We start from the raw sequence: 14,390 nt of genomic DNA on the forward strand, positions 1-14,390 counted from the left end.
AACATAGACAGTGGGGTGTGTGATGGGCGTGTAGACTGCAAGGTGTTTTGCCTGCCTGGTGCGAAGGTTGCGGATATCGCCCGTCGTTTAGATAGTTTGGTAGACAGTGCTGGGGAGGAGTCAGTGGTCGTGGTGCACGTTGGCATCAACGACATGGGGAAATGCAGCCGTGAGGTCCTGGAAGCAAAATTTAGGGTGCTAGGTAGGATGCTGAAAGCCAGGACCTCCAAGGTGGCTTTCTCTGAAATGCTACCAGTTCCACGCGTAGGACCAGCCAGACAGGCCCAGCTTTGCAGTCTCAATGCGTGGATGAGACGATGGTGTCGGGTGGAAGGGTTTAGATTTGTTAGGCACTGGGGAACATTTTGGGACAAGCCGGGCCTGTACAAAAGGGACGGGCTCCACTTGAACCAGAATGGAACCAGACTGCTGGCACTTAAAATTAAAAAGGTAGCAGAGCAGCTTTTAAACTGACTGAGGGGGGAAACCCGACAGGAGCTGAGAAAGGTCCGGTTCGGAATAAACCTCCCCCCTGGGATAGAAACCAAAGAAATGATGAAATTTTAAAAGGGGTAGGCCTAGAAGTAGGCATTGTGAGAGCAGGGGCACAGGATATAAATTCAGAAGAGCAAAATTACCACAGGCCAAACCACAAGTGCCAAAGACACTTGAAGAGAGACACCGCTTACAAATGCCTGTACGCTAATGCTAGGAGCCTCCGAACCAAGATGGGAGAACTGGAGTGCTTGGTCTTAGAGGAGAGCATTGATATAGTGAGCATAACGGAGACCTGGTGGAATGGAGAAAACCAGTGGGATACGGTTATCCCTGGATATAAACTATATCGGAAGGACAGGGAAGGACGTATTGGTGGCGGAGTCGCTCTATACGTGAAAGAAGGCATTGAATCCAGCAAGCTCGAAACCCCTCAAGAGGCAGACTCCTCCACAGAATCGTTGTGGGTGGTGATACCATGCCCCAGGAGGGACTTAATACTAAAGAGGCAGACTCCTCCACAGAATTGTTGTGGGTGGTGATACCATGCCCCAGGAGGGACTTAATACTGGGAACGATCTATCGTCCCCCTGATCAAAATGCTCAGGGAGACCTTGAGATGAGATATGAAATTGAGGAAGCATCCAAACTAGGAAATGTGGTAGTAATGGGTGACTTCAACTACCCGGACATAGACTGGCCGCATATGTGTTCCAGTCATGACAAAGAAGCAAAGATTCTAGATATTCTAAATGACTATTCCCTAGACCAGTTGGTCATGGAACCGACCAGAGGGACGGCAACCCTGGACTTAATCCTCAGTGGGGACCGGGACCTGGTGCGAGATGTAAGTGTTGTTGAACCGATTGGGAGCAGTGACCACAGTGCTATTAAATTAAACATACATGTAACTGGCCAATTGCCAAGAAAATCCAACACGGTCACATTTGACTTCAAAAGAGGAAACTTCACAAAAATGAGGGGATTGGTAAAAAGAAAGCTGAAAAACAAAGTCCAGAGGGTCACATCACTCGAAAATGCTTGGAAGTTGTTTAAAAACACTATATTAGAAGCTCAACTGGAGTGCATACCGCAGATCAGAAAAGGTACCGCCAGGGCCAAGAAGATGCCAGCATGGTTAACGAGCAAAGTCAAGGAAGCTCTTAGAGGCAAAAAGTCTTCCTTCAGAAAATGGAAGTCTTGTCCGAATGAAGAAAATAAAAAAGAACACAAACTCTGGCAAAAGAAATGCAAGAAGACAATAAGGGATGCTAAAAAAGAATTTGAGGAGCACATTGCTAAGAACATAAAAACCAACAACAAAAAATTCTATAAATACATTCAAAGCAGGAGACCATCTAGGGAGGCGATTGGACCCTTGGATGATAAGGGAGACAAAGGTGTACTAAAGAACGATAAGGAGATTGCAGAGAAGCTAAATGAATTCTTTGCATCTGTCTTCACAGTGGAAGATATAGGGCAGATCCCTGAACCTGAGCTAACATTTGCAGGAAGGGATTCTGAGGAACTGAGACAAATAGTGGTAACGAGAGAGGAAGTTCTAGGCTTAATGGACAATATAAAAACTGACAAATCACCGGGCCCGGATGGCATCCACCCGAGAGTTCTCAAAGAACTCAAAGGTGAAATTGCTGATCTGCTAACTAAAATATGTAACTTGTCCCTCGGGTCCTCCTGCGTGCCTGAGGACTGGAAAGTGGCAAATGTAACGCCAATCTTCAAAAAGGGATCCAGAGGGGATCCCGGAAATTACAGGCCAGTTAGCTTAACTTCTGTCCCTGGAAAACTGGTAGAAAGTATTATTAAAGCTAGATTAACTAAGCACATAGAAGAACAAGCCTTGCTGAAGCAGAGCCAGCATGGCTTCTGCAAGGGAAAGTCCTGTCTCAGTAACCGATTAGAACCGATGGAGCGACTCCCTTACGAGGAAAGGTTGCAGCATTTGGGGCTTTTTAGTTTAGAGAAAAGGCGGGTCAGAGGAGACATGATAGAAGTGTATAAAATTATGCATGGCATTGAGAAAGTGGATAGAGAAAAGTTCTTCTCCCTCTCTCATAACACTAGAACTCGTGGACATTCAAAGAAACTGAATGTTGGAAGATTCAGGACAGACAAAAGGAAGTACTTCTTTACTCAGCGCATAGTTAAACTATGGAATTTGCTCCCACAAGATGCAGTAATGGCCACCAGCTTGGACGGCTTTAAAAGAAGATTAGACAAATTCATGGAGGACAGGGCTATCAATGGCTACTAGCCATGATGGCTGTGCTGTGCCACCCTAGTCAGAGGCAGCATGCTTCTGAAAACCAGTTGCCGGAAGCCTCAGGAGGGGAGAGTGTTCTTGCACTCGGGTCCTGCTTGCGGGCTTCCCCCAGGCACCTGGTTGGCCACTGTGAGAACAGGATGCTGGACTAGATGGGCCACTGGCCTGATCCAGCAGGCTCTTCTTATGTTCTTATGCTTGGCATATGGAATGCTATTTTAGTTTTCTTGAAGTCACAGAATCAATTTGCAGTAATTATTTCAGAGTTAATGCATAAATCTCAGGCACATCTTAGCAGAGCTTGGAAGATTACTTTTTAAAACTAATAAATTAAAAAAAAAAAAGTTAAAATACTGCCAATGCAGCACAGTAGCCAGAGAAGATGGTGGAGACCACTTTTTGTGCCACGTGCAAACACAGTACACACACACACATCTTTCACTTCCACAGTTCTTTATCTCCATTCTGCTGCTGTCTCCTTCTCCTCTATCCATGTTCTAGCCCTCTGGCTCCTTTTCCCTCCACTCCATTCTTCACCACTACCATCCATTTATTTAAACAATTTTTTCTCCACTCCACCCCGTCTCACGCTCCACCTCCTCCTTCCTCACCTCCTACCCACCCACAGAGCGTGAGGCAAGAGCGATGCTGCACAGAAGCCCAGTTTGAGGCACATGATTTTCATCCATAAATCAGAGGAGCAGAAGACTTCCCCTGCTTCCTCTGCTCCCCCCCAGTAATGCCCAAAAGTAATGCTGAAAACATTACAATAACTCCACAAAAGTAATAAAATTACTCCTAGTTCTATTACAATCAAAATGTAAAGGAATTATCCACTCGTTCCTCAAAAACGTAATAAATTACAAGTAATTCGTTACGTGTAACAAATTACTTCCAAGCTCTGAGTCTTAGAAAACTTCCTGAATTTGTTAGAGCAATGATATCAGGTTATTGCTTGTTAGCTTGGGGTTTTTTTTGTCTCAATTGTTTTATTAATTTTCTATTTCTTTTTCCAACAGATACAGCAACAACAACAATAATAAACCTACAACAGCAAGAAATGTTGTTAGAGTCATGTATTATGTCCAGGGATAAATAAAAGAAAATTGTCCAGAAAGTACATGTATGAAACTACAGAAACAGAAATTTTACCAGCAATAAGCACAAGCATGGAAGAAGGGAGTTTCAATGTGCAGTTAGTAAACCATTCTAAGGAGTAGGGCATCCAGATTGCATATGTTGCCAAATGTCCCAGTAATGAGGTGTTGGTCTCTGTGTAAATTTTGTATTCATTGTATATGTAATAAAAGGGTACCAAATGAAATAAAAGGAATCTCGAGTTTCTTGTTCTTGCGAGACTTTCATTTGATGTGTTATCTTTTCCATGACTGCAATATTCCACAAGCTTTGATACCACATGTCCAGTGAGATTTTGTGTTGTGTTCCAGTAACTATAGAGATATGAGCTGCAAGCAGCATACACACACACACACACACACACACACACACACACACACTCAGTTGTTTGTAGAGTGTCTCAGCATTATTTCCCTCAAAAATATTTAATAACATCAATATTTAATAACATTTTGGGCACAACTCTGTTTTATCAGGGAGGATCAAAAGCATTTCTTTATGAATTAAATTCCAATAATGTTGCACCTGGAATGATGATATGTACGAACAGAACCACAGCCTCTCCAGCAAAGTGGGGATAGGGAGGAAAACATCTTAAATGCTTGAATTGGGGTTCGATGCTTGTAAGCTTGTTTACCCTTCTGAAGGCGATAGATGTGATTTTTCAATATCTACTGATGTTGTGATGGTGTGTGTAGTGGTTGAGGTGTTGGACTACAACCTGGGAGACCAGGGTTCGAATCCCCACACAGCCATGAAGCTCACTGGGTGACCTTGGGCCAGTCATTGCCTCTCAGCCTCAGAAGAAGGCAATGGTAAACCACCTCTGAATCCTGCTTACCATGAAAACCCTATTCATAGGGTCGCCATAAGTCGGAATTGACTTGAAGGCAGTCCATTTTCATTCCCCCCCCCCAACTAATGCTAGCCTTAAATTGGCACCAAAATTTCCTATGTTTCCTATGTTGTGCAGAATGGACCTCCTGATAAGATGGTAACTGCAGGAGGCCCTCACCTGCAGAGCACAGTGATGGACTGGGTATATAGGGGGTAAGACGATCTTTCAGGTATCCTGGTCCCAAGCTGTAGAGGGCTTTGTACACCAAAGCCAGCACCTTAAATATAGCCTGGTAGCTAATAGTTAACCAGTGCAATTCATTCAGCAGCAGGGTGACATGTTGGCAATACCCTACCTCAGTGAGCAGTCTCACTTTGGTCTTCAGCTTCCAGACTAACCTCAAGGGCAGCCCCACATAGAGGGCATTACAGTAATTCAGCCTGCAGGTTACCATTAAATGGACAACAGTGGTCAGGCTATCAGCAACATGATGTCCAGCATCTTGGAGACAGAACTTGACCTGAGCAGTGACAGCAGCAGCTGCCGCTCCTCCCACCTCACCAAGGAAGTCAGCTCCCCGGGGTGGGAGGCACAGCTGGAGGCAGAGCTGGACACTCAGGGAGTGATGGGTCTGAAGGATGCCCTTCTTCATGACACGGGCAAGGAGGAGGAGGAGGAGGACATGGAGCTGCCCCCAGAGGTGGGTGCGGTGCAGAAGGAGAGCCTGGCAGCCCTCAAAATAGAGAGCTGCAGATGTCTTACCAGCCAAAGCTGGTAACTCCTAGCCACTGAGGTCACCTGTGCCTCAGTGACAAAGATGGATCCAGGATTACTCCCAGACTATGGATCTGCTCTTTCAGACAGAGTATGACCCCATCCAAAGCAAGTAACTGTCTATTTTTCCGAACTTGGGAGCCACCAACCCACAACACCTCCATCTTGCTAGGATTCAGAGTCAGTTTATTGGCCCTCATCCAGCCCACCACCGAGTCCAGGCAATGGTCCAGGGCTTGCACAGCCTCTCCCGATTCAGATGTTACAGAGAAATAGAGCTGGGTATCATCAGCGTATTGCTAACACTTTGCCCCAAATCATCTGGTGACCGCTCCCAAGGGCTTGATATAGATGTTAAACAGCATGGGGGACAAGATGGTACCCTGCAGCACCTCACAGCACAACTGCCAGGGGGCTGAAATACAATTGCCCAATGCTATTCTCTGAAAACGACCCTGGAGATAGGACCTGAACCACTGTAAAACAGTCCAATACCCAACTCACTAACTCAGCCTGGAAGGATACCATGGTCAATGTATCAAAAGCCACCAAGAGATCAAGTAAGAATAACAGGGTTGCACTCCCCCTGTCCTTCTCCCAATAAAGGTCATCCATTAGGTTGACCAAGGCCAATTCAGTCCCATAACCAGGCCTGAACCCAGACTGGGATGGGTCAAGATAATCTGTTTCATCCAAGAGTACTTGCAATTGCTGCACCACAACCCTCTCAATCACCTTCCTTAAAAAGAGGGTATTTGTGACCGGGGTGTAGTTCTCACAAACCAATGGGTCCAGGGTGGGCTTTTTTAGGAATGGTCGGATCACTACCTCTTTCAGGGTAGCTGGAACCACTCCCTCCCGCAATGATGCATTGACCACACCCTGGATCCATTCAGTCAACCCCCCTTGGCAAACTTTAATAAGCCAAGAAGGGCAAGGGTTGAGAGGACACGTTGGTGTCCCTTTCGTCACAAGCATCTTGTCCACGTCATCAGGACACATCAACTGAAACCGTTCCCAAAAATTTGCAGCAGACATTGCACTGGACATCTCACTGGGGACTACAGTAGATGTGGATAATTGCTACTCAGGTGAGCAACTTTACCCTCAAAGTGCCTTGCAAACAATTCACAGTGGGCCTCTGAAGGGTCTAAAACTCCATTTCCCTGATGATATGGAAAAGCTCCCTTGGATGGCTACTTGAGGATGTGATGGTGGCAGAGAAGTGGGCCTTCTTTTCTGCCCTCACCACCACACAGTGATAATGTTTTACTAGTGCCCTATCAGCCTCACAGCATGTCTTTTGCCACTTGCACTCTAGCTGTCATCCAACCTGTTTCATTGTCCTTAGCTTACTGGTGTACCAAGGTGAAAACAGGGCTCTACAGTGTCAGAGGAGATGCTCAAGGGCAACTGTGTCAAGAACCCAATGCGCCTCACTGTTCCACAGTGTGACAAGGGCTTCAACAGGGTCACTTGCTCTATCTACTAGGAATTCCCCCAGGGCATTCAGGAATCCTGTGGATTCCATTAGTCTCCAAGGGCAGACCATCTTAATTTCCCCACCACCCCTGCATGGCAGGGTTGGAGCTGTAAGTCTAAACTTCACTAGGAAGTGGTCTGACCATGACAATGGGGTGACATTTGCCTCCCTATCTTCAGACCACCCCTTCCTCCATCTGGAGCAAAAACCAAGTTGAGGGTGTGCCTTGCCTTATGTGTCAGGCTGGTGACAACTTGAGATAGCCCCATGGTCATCATGAAGGCCATGAAGTCCCAAACCAGAACACTAGAGGCAGCCTCAGCATGGACATTGAAATCACCCAGCACTATCGTTCTGGGCTCCTCCAATACCACAGCCGAGACAGCCTCCGCCAGCTTGATCAGAGAAGCTACTGGGCAGCAGGATGGACAGTACACCAGCAGCACCAGTGTGGTCTTATTGTGTACTGGTCTGGCACAGTGATGAGCAGTGAGGAACCCATCCATTTGAGGAGTGGGGGAGAGGAACAAGGCATAGATAGTCTTGCCCTCATCTTCTGTGGTAGTGTTGGAGAATTTTGTATTTCTCCTGTGGGTTCTTTGCTGGGGGTCCTTAAATAAAATTGAAGACACAGGCTTGGAGCAAAAAGGTAGGCCTTTATTGGATGACTTGGCCAGTCTCCCTCCTAGTGAGTGGAGAACTGCAACTTGGCACTGTTTGCCTGGGTTTTTTATACATTTCAGGACAAAGACTTTAGCATCTAACAATCAGGATTTAACACATCAGAATGACATAGACATGATAGTATTACACAGGCATTTTGCATAGGCATTGCATAGGTACTGTACTTCTCTGCATCGTGTTCTAGTGAATTTGGTGTTCTATTGAATTTGGCAACGTTGAGTACTTCACATGAAAGTACATTTTCACAGTGAGCTAAGCACTCCAGCTATTCTGCAACTCTTGCTACGCCTTAGAGGCACCGAGATATTCAGCACAGTGTTATCAATTGTTTTGAGTACAAGTAGTTCCAAACGACCAGCATAGTCAGGGAGACAGCTGCAAGAAGAAAAAGATCTGGCTTCCTACTAAACTATTAAAATGTCATGAACCTTTATAGCTTTATAACTCTATAAAAGAATGTTTTTGCTTATTGCTTATGTATATTGAGTTCCCCATTAGCTATACATGTATGTATATATAAAATTCCCCATCAGTAGTTCACCACCTCCCCATGGCCATATCTCCCTCTACCCATGATCACTGGAATTTGGGTGGCATCACCCACCTGCCTCCTTAATAAGACTTCTCCTAAACACCTGATATGGACGCAAGAGCCCACCAACAAAAGCTACCCTAACCAGTTATCCCAGTAGGCCCCTGAGAGAATTGGGTACAGTCAGACCAACTCAATAACTTCCATACAGGGCACATTACTGCCCCCCATCTCACACCCAGGGAGGGCCAGTTGCAGACTCTCACTCTGAAGGCATCTGGTGATTTTCTCACCCTGTGCAGGAACTACACATGTGCCATACACTCTCCCCACTACCAATCTCCTCTAGACTGTTTTTTTAAGAAAAAGAAATTGAAGGGCTATCACCTTTAGGACTCCCTAAGGGGCTCCCCAAGGGCAGCCAGGCTTTTATGCCTCCTGACCCAGCCAGGAGGTGATGCAAGAGGCTGCAAGATTGACTGCAGCCTCTCTCTGGAATCAAGGTCAGACAGGGGCCCCCAGTCCTTGCAGCACTTACGAGGGACCTCAGCTGTCTAAGAGACAGCCACCCAGAGGAGTGAGCAAGCAAGCACCAGTTCAGAAATTGTCTCTTTAACTCTCATGAAATGTATATATCTATCCTCCTTTAGCACTTTCAAATTACAAAGGGATTTACAGTGTTATTATGTTTCTTTGCCAACAACCCTGTAAGGTAGGTTGGTATAATTAAATTTGCTTTGATGGCAGAGTAAGAGAACAACATGCTCAATAGTTCCTTGGCAAAGGTGAAATTTGAACTGAGGATTCATAGAGCTTTCCGATCCTTCAACCACCCTGATATTGATTTTGGGAAGTGAAGACGACAAAGTGTTGTTTCTTTGAAAAATGGAAATGGACTGCCTTCAAGTGGTGACCTTATGAATAGGGATTTCATGGTAAGCGGTATTCAAAGGGGGTTTACCATTGCCTCCCTCTGAGGCTAGTCCTCCCCGGCTGGCTAGGGCCTGCTCAGCTTGCCACTGCTGCACAAGCCAGTCCCTTCCTTGTCCGCAACTGCCAGCTGGGGGCAACTGGGCTCCTTGGAACTATGCAGCTTGCCCACAGCTGCACGAGTAGCAGGGCACATAACCCCTAAACCACTCACTGTGGGGGTGATCTTTAACTGGCCCTTTACACCCAGGAGACACAAGTGGGGATTTGAACTCACAGACTCTGGACTCCCAGCCAGGCTCTCTTCCCCACTGTGCTATACCAGCTATACAGAGAGAAAAGACTCTAGAATTTATAACTCTTTTTGAAACAGACACTGATCAATTATTTTTGGGTTTGAAAATGCAGGATGGGTTTCAGTTGAGCTTATTTATTTTCCTCTACAGAGCAAACAGGAAATAGTAAGACATTTTTCAAGATGTTTCAGGCTAGCCTCCTCCAACATCCTGTCTCTCTCAAAATAACTCTTGCTTTAGCCTGACTGACTGAGGAAGTTTACTTTCTTCAGATCCTGTTGCATATTGCATGGTACTAATTGGTAGCATAGATTGAAATTTTTTAACACCTGCATGTTTTTCTATGAACTATAATTAAAAAATAGGACCAAAGCCTTAAACGCTGTGAGCCCATCTGTCCTTTTAGTTCAGTATACAGACTAACAGTTGTCCAGGGTTTCAGAGAGGGATCTTTCCCAGTCCTACATGCAGTCACTATGAATTGCATCTGGAACCTTCTGTGTGCAAAGTCAAGTGCATTATCTAAATTAAAGCACTTTCTACAAATTATAAGGGCATTTTATTCATAGCGTTAAAAATCCAGTTTTTACAGTAAGCATATTTGTATGCAAAGAGCCAGTCAACCTATCAAACAGAAAAGAATGCTGGAAAATGTATTTAATTGTTGGAGATCAAGTACTTAGGCACCTGTTGTCTAAAGGTTTAATCCACTGATATTTCAACAACTTATTGCAAGGAGTGGGAGAAAAAAAATGACAGCAGAAGACCAGGCAATCAAATGCGGCGGGACAACCTAAGGGCATCTTGATCACATCTGAAGCTTTTGCTGCTGTGCTCCATGTGGAAGCTACTATTGTTGACTTCTAAAGCAGCATCTTGTTCTTGTAATTTGGCACAGCCACTCCCATTTGTATAACCCCCACAACCCACCACCTTTCCAGACCCTTTAAGTATTTGAAGTGTGTGTGTGTGTTAGGGGAAATGCGTTGTTACCATGTTTTTTAGTATGTAGTATTATTTGTGCTGCTGGACAGTCCTGCTACTCTCTCCAGTCTTTTCACCTCCCCACAAGCAAGTTGCATGGACAGGCACTTAAACAACAGGTAGATAGAGGAATTTCTCCTAGTACTAGTGCAGCAGCAGCAGAGTTGTGGGGCCAGCTTCCAGAACTAGAGCAAGAGCCCATCATACTGGGATCATTTCTCTCACCTGCATGCCCACCATATTCCTGCGCTGATAGCCTCATCACTATTTTTTTAAATTTTTATTTTATTTTATAAATTTCTATCCCACCTTTCAAAGTACATATCTTTTCTTGCTGTAGAACTGTGGATGGTTAATGCTGTTAAATTATCACTGTAAGGTTGTATTTATGTTCCTTCATGTTCCTTTGGGAGGAAAGGCAGGATATAAATGATGCAATAGATAAACTTTTTTTTTTTTTTTGAGAGCTTTAAACCAGGAGTTTCTGCTATGTGCCATTGGGAGATTTATTTCATTGTTGCTATTTTTGAATTGTCCTGATCATGTGGCTTATGTAGGAGACAGCTATTGATTCATAACCTTCCATCAGCTTACGCTGGTGGCCCAACTGTGATCTGGACAGGGATAACCTGGCTATAGTTATCTATGCTCTGGTAACCTCAAGGCTGGATTTTTGCAATGCACTTTACACAGGGCTGCCTTTGAAAATGGTTCGGAAGCTTCAGTACAGCTGCCTGACTGTTGACAGGTTCAAGGCAAACAGAGCATACAACACCTATCCTGTTCCAGTTGGATTGGCTGCCTATATGCTTCTGAGCCTAATTCATCGTGCTGGTTTTGACTCATAAAGCTCTTTACAGCTCAGGACCCCATTATTTCCTGGAACACCTCTCCCAATATAAACCTACTACCTGGACCCTTAGATCTTCCTTTGAGGCCCTTCTCCAGGTCCCCCCTTTGAGGGAAGCTTGGAGGGCGACAATAAGGGAGAAGGCCTTTTCAGTTGTGGCTCCCAATCTGTGAAATATGCTCCACAGTGAGGTCTTCCTGGGCGTGTCACTGATAACTTTTTGGCACCGGGTAAAGATGTATCTTTTCTCTCAGCCATTTGATAGATTGAGATGATGTTTTGTTTCTAATATGCTGCCAAACCTTCCTGTGACTGTGTGGGAGTGGTATTGCTATTGTTTTGTTGTTTATTGTTATGTTATTATAATCTGTTTTGTTTTAACATTGTGTAAGTTGAGGCTATCTGTTAGACCGTGTCTCCCTCTATGAACCTGTCCGGATTTTAAGATCATCCGGTGAGGCCCTTCTTACTATTCCATCTTTCTCGCAAGTTCTTCTTGCCAAGACACAGAATAGGGCCTTTTCGATGGCTGCCCCTAGATTGTGGAATTCCCTCCCTAGCGAGGTTCGGTTGGCTTCCTCGCTATCATCCTTTCGCGCCCAGGTGAAGACTGTTTTCTTTAGGCGGGCTTTTAACTGAAAATATTATAGTTTTAATCTATTTTGATTTAATCTATTTTTAATTGTTTTTAACATGCATATTGGTTGTTCTGATTGTTTATTGTTTTAATTGTGAGCCGCCCTGAGTTCCTCGGAAGAAGGGCGGGGTATAAGTATTTTAAATAAAATAATAAATAAATAAGTTGCTTGGGGACCTTCAGGTATCAAGTGACTAACAGCAGCAGCAGCAGCAGCAGCAGCAACAGTCTCTGTGTGTAAGAGACAGTGAGAGAAGAGATAAGCAATATCTTGGATTAAACTGACCATGCTGGCCAAGTGAGTCAGAGGATCTCATTCATGGGAGGTATGCTTTATTTGTGTAAGACCCCTAGATTCAGTACCAATCATTTCTAGTTTGAATAAATACATAAATAAATCTTAGGCAGCAGCAGGATTGGCAAAGACATCTGCTCAAGATCCCACTGCTATTGAAGGTAGACAGTGTAAGGTAACTAGGCCACTAATTTGACTTACTGTAAAGGAGCTGTGTACAAAGAGAACAAAAAACTGAACAGAGATCTTGGATTCTGTAATCATAACAAGAGATCATAATTCTTCTCTAATTGGTCCAATCCAGCTAGTCATGACTAACAACTAGGAATGGAGGAGAATTTTGTTTGGTCCAGGTTTTTAAGTGAACTGACCTAATTAGCACCTAACTGGATTAGGAACATAATTATCCATTAGATTTTGCACTTCGAAGTTTGCAATACAATTTGATCTGGGAAAAAAACCTTACCAAAATGTGCTTAAAATGCATATTTTAGAATCAGAAGACATTTAGCAATGTGCACACTGGAATTATACAGCCACGAGAGAGCTGTATACTATAGCCAGAGTGGATTTTTCACATTCTGCAGTGTTAAATTGAAAATAACTCCCCATGCCATTCTGATGCTTCCCATAAGCTCATTTCTAAACAAAACCTCACAAACCTTATAGTCCTGAACTCAGAAATGCTTGCTTAACAACCCTCTCAGTTTTCATGGTGGTACACAGAACAGTCAGAGAGAATCAAGAGTTCAAAGTCTAAAGAGATAGAAAGAAACCCAGACCCCTTTTGAACATGAGGCACATGTTACCAAATTCTTCCAAGCTACACAGGAAGTGGATTGGACTGTGAAAGACCAACCCAAATTGTGTTTCCATTTTGACACATTTGTAGGGCAGTACAATATTTCAAAGAGGAGGTCAGGTCTCCTGCTCCCCTGGTACATTCATTATAGCTGCCCAATTTCCTTTCTTTTTAAAGTTCGATAGAAATATCTGTGGTCTATAGGTACGTTCTTAAACCGCAAGGTTTTTTGCCTTTTAGTGAATATGATATAATCTGGCCAAGGTCAAATCTCACCTATGTATCAATTTTAATTTGAATCCTCACTGAAGTAGATTTGAGATGTGGCATACACCGTATACATTTCATTAACTCTTTGAAATTTGGATTCCTAAATTTGTCTCCCAGATCAGCTTCAACGCTTCTGCCCCATAACTATGTGAGATTAGTAACTGAACAGAGCTGAGGCAATACTTTTCATTGTATTGTTTCAAGTGGCCTGAAGGAATGGATTTTCTATTTTTTTAAATCACAAAGTGAATGAGTGGTAGGGAAACGTGGGGGAGACTAAGGGATTTCTTGACCAAGTCTAATGGTATTGGATTAGCTGTTTAAGTTGAAATGCATCATGATATAGTTTTAGATCTGGTAAACTAAAGCTCCTCTTCTTGCTGTTTTGATAACGCTGTTGATGGTGGCGGTTCTTGCGTGACACAGCATACGTTACGTTGGAGTTAAGTTGAGCAAGAAACTTCTCAGATGCATTAAATCAGGTTAAGAGTCTTTATTAAGACATTAGGGCCAACAGGCTTAAGAGTAAATACATGTAGAGTTTCTTCAGTCACCCCCCCTTCTAGTACATCTCTCTCCAAAGGTAAACACAGAAGACAACTTCTCAGTTCAGAGGCAATATACAGAAGACACAACTTACAGACTCTGTTAGAACTTTCCCAGTTGCTATCTCACGTTACTATGACAACCGCTGGCCTTGGATGTCTGCTCTCTCTCAGGCTAGGAGATAACAGTTACTTCTCCAAACTTGCAGGCTTTATGGAAAACTAGAGACAGTAATGCCTATGGGTCAACAGCCCAACATATACCCTTTTTCCATCAAGACTGCAAAGCTTTCCATTGCATCTATAACTTTTCCATTTCAGCAATACATTTTTACAATACAAAGGTAATACATTTCAATACATTGCATCATACAGATCCAAATTACATCTCAGTACATTGCAGTACATTTCAGAACATCTCTGTACATTTAGCTAGAACTTTATTCAATCAAATTTCGGCTGAACACAAGTCAAATACAGTGTCTCAACTTGTTCATGCATTTCAACATTTCAACTTGTTTATGCATACCTGGGCTGGTAATTACCCCCACAGT

General features: G+C 43.9%; 1 long non-coding RNA gene across 2 annotated transcripts in view; it reads left to right on the forward strand.

The window, feature by feature from the left end:
• Nucleotides 1-4,046, forward strand: part of LOC133374537 (uncharacterized) — a 32,828-nt gene extending 28,782 nt beyond the window's left edge. For both annotated transcript variants that reach the window (XR_009759920.1, XR_009759922.1), the window contains one exon: nucleotides 3,799-4,046. This is a non-coding gene — a long non-coding RNA (uncharacterized LOC133374537). The remainder of the gene's footprint in view (nucleotides 1-3,798) is intronic.
• Nucleotides 4,047-14,390: the final 10,344 nt, after the last annotated feature.

Source organism: Rhineura floridana, chromosome 1, assembly GCF_030035675.1.
Source record: "Rhineura floridana isolate rRhiFlo1 chromosome 1, rRhiFlo1.hap2, whole genome shotgun sequence".
In the NCBI taxonomy this organism is placed as follows: domain Eukaryota; kingdom Metazoa; phylum Chordata; class Lepidosauria; order Squamata; family Rhineuridae; genus Rhineura; species Rhineura floridana.